The sequence below is a fragment of the Nyctibius grandis genome, chromosome 1 (genome assembly GCF_013368605.1).
Source record: "Nyctibius grandis isolate bNycGra1 chromosome 1, bNycGra1.pri, whole genome shotgun sequence".
NCBI classification, from domain to species: Eukaryota; Metazoa; Chordata; class Aves; order Nyctibiiformes; family Nyctibiidae; genus Nyctibius; species Nyctibius grandis.
Window position 1 is genome coordinate 9,120,024 of NC_090658.1, and position 6,000 is coordinate 9,126,023.

The following is a 6,000-nucleotide window of genomic DNA, read 5'->3' on the forward strand; positions in this document are numbered from 1 at the left end:
GGCTTCTCAGTCTAGTGTGGACACATTCCATGGACAAATTTAAAGCCTATATTAAGTGATAGAAAATGGGTCTAATTCCACGCTATATTGTTTGCTTTACATCAAGACAATAGTGATATCAAAGGTACGTAGATGGGATATCCAAAGAGTACATGAACAAAACAATTTTCAAGCTAAGGATCACCTCAAATTCATGGTGATAGATCTTGCATAGCAATGATCCAGAATAGGCAGAAAAGAAACAAAACTCAGCTGTGCTTGCAAATAAACTCTCTTAAAGTAGTAATTCTGGGGGCAATTTCTTAGCTGCTGTTTACCAGCAGAGTCTGTTAATGAGCAGCTGCTGAGTTATGCAAGTGAAAAAGTTGTTTGAAAAAAAGAGGTAGTCTTTGATAATCTCTCATTCAATATGAATGTTCATTTTCATGAATATGTTGTAGTTTTTGTTTCCTAGAATGTTTATTTTTTGTCACTTGAGTGTTTTTTGGCCTCACGGGAACAAATTAGTCATTGTTGAAAGCCACAAAGTTACTGTCGCCATTATTAAAAGGTGAGAAGGAGAATTGCCTAGTAACAAACACTGTCAAGTTGGATAGCATAAACAATCCTTTTAATTTATTGCCCTGGGCTGACAAATCTACTCCCCAGCTCACACACAAGACAAAACATGTTTTCTCCTGCAAAGTTTCCATGGAGTGTTTCCTCAAGGCAGTTAATCTCAGGAGGTGCTGTCTGTGTATGTACACATTATACATCCACCTGCATGTTATGTATCTCCTGAATGGCAGTAAGTTCTCATCTCAGTGTGTAACAGAATACAAAGTGCATATTAGTGAAATGCTATTGTTGAAGACTCTGTATAACATCACAAGCTTAATTCTCTATTGCTTTAAGTCAGTTTAACTCTTGATTTCATTAGGGCCACAGTAGGAAAAATGCAGCACAAAAGAACCGAGAATTTGCTTTATGTAGGTATGAATGGCTTTATGTAACAAAAACAGCACTAAAAATCTAGCTGATTCTAAGTCACTGACTTCCAGTGAAATTTACTTGTCTGTTAGTTAAAGTCCACCTCCTCGATGCTTTGACAGTGTTTGTTAAGCTTTGTTTACCTTTTATTATATACCGGGCTCGTAACTGATACTTCCACTCAGTGCCTCAGCTTCTAATGGTAATGTTCTGTTCCCAGGTGTTTATAATTTGCCAGCTTTTAACTACTGGTATTGGACTTATTCATGTTTGGTCTCTGCCATGGCTGAATATTTTTTTTTTCCCCTGGAAAGGTTGAGCAGTTATTCTTCAGTTGTTGAGGACATGGTTTGTAAAGTATAGGCCATATTGGCAATCTTAGCTAAAACTTCTGACCATGTTTTTCTAGAAGTTGTAACTCTCCTTCACTGAGGTAAAAACTTGAAATGCATTATCAGGATGTTAAAAAGAAAAGTTATCCCAGTGAAAATCCGTCCTGTTTAGGGCTCTAGAGAAACCTCAGAGAACTGCATGGTAGATACTGGCCCTTAATTTGCTTGTGTTCCAGTTTTCCCATGCATGGTCATCAGCATTATTGAGCTCCCAGTGCGGTTCTGAAGCCACAAATAGCTTAGGGAGGAATATGGGCTCTGCAATTAAAGTCCAATTTATCTTATATGATGACAGGGCTCTGTAACATACTATATTTGCAGAATTGCAGATCTAGCACAACTTTGCAACTTTCAACAGCATTGTTTCGATGAAGCTTTATTTGGATTTCAGATTTTTAAAAAGTTAATGTAGACAAAGGATGCTCTCATATTAATTGACATTATGGTCATACTGGAGTTCAAGTTCATACCAGTTTAACTACAATGGAATTAATTCACGTGTCACCTTCCTAAGAGGTAACTCCAGTGACAGTGTAGCTCTTTTCACTGTTTAAGTATGATGAATGTATTAGAAATCTGAAACTTAAATTTTTGTCTCAAATCATAATGAAAAGAAGGGTTACAGTTGTTATACTGGGTGGTTGTGGGTTTTTTCCTTTTTTTTTTTTTTTTTTTTAAGTTGTGAAGCTGCTCCAGGTTTGAGCTGTAAAATGAAGTCTGGTCCATTTAATGTATGCTTTTTAATAGGTGTTCTTGGGCTGTATCCTATTTTCTGGAAGACACTCAGATCATTAAAGACTAAGAATTCGATCTCATCCCTTATATATAGAATTACGGAGAAGAATTTTGGTAGATAAATGAGTCATTTCTGGGCATAAGTTACTATTTCTAGATGTACCTATACCTTATAGTACTTTTTTTTTTTTTTTCCCTTCCTGAAACCAAGGCAAACTGCCCAGACTGAGACTTGGCCCACTTAAAAATTTTAACAGGAACAAAATAAGCTTGGACAAACTTTTTTTTTTTTTTGGTCTTCTGCCACCCAGGTGAGGTTGTACTATCAGAAAAACTAAGGGCTAGATTTTGCCCCCAGATTTGCTTGCACAGGTTTTTCAGAAGGCAAAGAGGCCACATTCTGACATTAGCTACAGTGACTTCTGACTTGCAGAGAGTTTCCTGACCCTGTGGCACTTCCATTCCCATAGCAAAAAGCCAAGATATAATTGAGCCAAGCCTTCAGTTAATGCACAGTGGTAAACTCATCTGTGTCCAAAAAGAATTTGAGGTTCAAAGTCATTTAAGACAAAGCCTGTATTGGGTAGCCTGCTGGCCTCAGGAACTTCAGTGGCCATTACCTCAGCTGGCAAAGATTAGTAACCATTTACTCTATTCAAGCATCTAAGCCAAAGTCCCACCAACAGCAGGGAAATAAAAAAACCAAAAGCTGATTCTCAGCTGGTGTTGACTGGAGTGACTTTGCTGGCACTGTGTGTGTTAACACATCTGTGGCCCCCATGTTGTTAAGATATCTGAATATTCCTTTGTGACATAACTGAAGAACACATCTTAATGCTTAGGTTTTGAAAAGCATCTGGAAAATGAACCAGACAGCCACAAGCTTAGAATTTTGCCATTTTTCCCTATTTAGTGTATCTGATACTTTCTTATTTTAGTAGGCTAGATTACTTGTATAAACTTGAGAGGCAAACATTTTTCAGATTGATTACAGCACAACAGAGAAGGTGTGTAAATCCTCATGTTTAATTACCTTTGTGCTTAAAGGCCGTTTAATCTCTTTTTTCAGTGTTTCATCTGCTTTTCCTATGTCCACCTTAAACATAATTTAGCTGAGTGGCTCTCCTTCTGCCTCTGAAATTAGATTGAATGAAAGAAATACTACCAGAAATTCTTCAGGGCTTCTCGCAAGTTTGTGCTCCTTGGGCACATCTGTGTGATATTACCTAAATGACAGCAATTGCTACAAAAACAAGATCTATTAAAACAGGGAGAACATCTTATAGTAGGTTAAATTAGTTTAAATTAAAAGAGAAGGTGAACAGCATATATATCCCTTGAATCCAATATGCAGTGTTGGATTCCTTTGCAGCATCTGCACAGAAGTGTTTCTCTCAGCACTCTCCACAGGGTCCTCTGCACCCCTCCAGAGTGGGCAGCACTCCTGCCCCCAAACCATCCATCCATACTTAACACAATAAACCAGATGTTTGTTCCTTTAACCACTTGATATATCTCAGCAAGAAGTGGTTGACTCATCAAAGTTGTAATACTATAGCTAGATTTTATCTTTCATGGAATATAACTACTGATGGTATCTGCTTTGGCATGGGTTACCTTGTTTAAATATAGGTGGATCGTGCATGGTTTAAGCAAATACAGCAGCCAGGTTACATGGTACACCAAAAGATTTATTTGCCTTTTTTTTTCCCTTTGCTTTTTTTTTTTTAAAAAAAATTTGAGTGTAACATAACTCATCCCCTGATGGGGCTGTTACTTGCTTCAATCACCACTGCACTTCTAGGCTCAGGAGCTTAAGGGAGGCCATTTTCCTGTACCTCACAAAAACCCACCCAGAGACCATGGCCACCACCTAACTTCTGCCCCTTCCTCCCCCAGTAGAGTGAGACATAAATCCCCAAAGTATACAAGGCTTGTCCTGAATTTGGTGGTTTGTGCACATATGCATTTTTTTTCCCCTCTCTGTACTCACCAGAGAGTGAAGGCTCACCCCTTTGCCTTGCCCAAACTAGCTGCACCCTCTGGGCGCCATTTTGTGGTCAGTCGCCGCCCAGCCCCAGGGCTAAAATGGCGGCGCGGCCTGGTGGCCCTTACCCTGCGTGAGCAGGGCAGTGAGGTGCTGTTTTAGCTTCCTAGCGTGTTTTGAACTGTCCTTCAGTCCCTCTACAGGAAAAAGGTAGGATTTACTCTTCCTCGCACTTCTTACATCTATAAAGCACACCTGTGGAAGCAAAGTGGGGGTATGTTACTGAGGAAATGCATTTAATGCTTGAGAAGCCCCTTCCTTACAACCTCTTTTAGAAGTCTTGTGTGGTGATACTGCATATTTGTTACTTCCCTACTCCTCTTTTTATGTTTCCCTAGCATATGCCATGGGTGTGAGTGCTGTGGCAGTCTGCTCAGGGTGGCTTTGCTGCGGGCTTCCCTGTGGTTAACGTGGCGGCAGCAGTCACCTCCCTCTCCTCACAGGCAACCCCGGAGGAGGCCGAGGCTGAGGGAAAAATTGGGAGGGGAAAGCGGGAAAACAAATGTAGATGAGGCCTTAGACACATGGTGTTAGCGACAGGCTCTTTCGGCAAATTTTAGCTTTTGTGTTTCTTTTCCACATGGTGGCAGCAAAGGAGCATCAAACAGGCCGGAGGCAGCGGCGAGAAGGGCCTTTTCTAAAGCCCTAGGAATCTGCTCCTGAGGTTCAGGGGCCGAAGAAAAACCGAACGGAAAAAGAACCCAAGCTTTCAAAATCTTTAAACATACAGAAATATTGCATTTCTAAGACAAGTGAAACTGCTGCTCCACCCATCAGGTAGTCATAGTTAAAAGTGCTGCTTTTCTTACCTTATTTCTTTTTAACAAGGCTGTGTAGTTGACTGCACCGTGTCTTTTAACTTTGGCACATTTTAGCAGCTTTTTATGAGCAACCAGTTAAATTCCCATATGCTCTGCTTAGTTTCTGTCTGATTTCTTGGAGAGGTTTTAAAAGTGGTGTGTGTGTATGTATATACATAATGTAATGTAATCTCTGCATGACTGGAAAGTAATACATTGACTTCTAAATTCAGCTGAGTTTATAGACCTGTTTCTACTCTCACACCTGTTTTATACTCATGGAAGGCTGCTAATGCTGATGGGCTCGTTTCTAATTTACAGTGGTGTAAGCAAGAAGCAGATCAGGTCCTTTATTCTTCCGCTCAGGATCCTGATAGATTGCAAATATTGAGTGGAAAAGGGCAGCATTTCTCAACTGCAGACTGGAGGACAAGATCCCAGCTGGTGCAACGAGCCATACTTTGTGGACTCTAAAAGGCTTTGCACTTCTTTGGAAATGAAGTGATGCAGATTTACCAGAAGGGCTAAGCAGGTGTTGACTTGTCTTCCCTGCTTGCTCCGTATCAGTCCTTGCTGGCATGATGTGTCATGCTAGGCATGTTGTTTGAGGCGAGCACATCTGTGCAGTGCCCCATTCGGATTAGAGTAGTGTCCCTCCCAGTGGGATGGAAAAGATGGTCAAGGGCTGCAGCCTTGTCCAGCAAAAGTGGATACTCTTCTATTAATGGAATGATGGTGGTTTTCACCAGCACAGCATGGTAGCCCCAAATACCTACTCTTTTTTTATATCTTTATCTGGGAAGCTTTTTGAGGCAAGGTCTAATTTTTGAACTGTTTATTCTCTGCTTAGCACCTGGTCACTGATGATTTTCATGCCTGTGCTTACTAGCAAATGAGTACATCACAGGTCTGAGAAACTTGTATGTTAAGTCTTGAATCTTGCTCTCACTTATACCACTGTAAATCTTGGATAGCCTGATTCCTGTGGATTTACACCATTAAAAAAATAAGGCATTAGTAAAGACTTGTTTTAAGGGCTTCCTTGGACCTGAGGTTT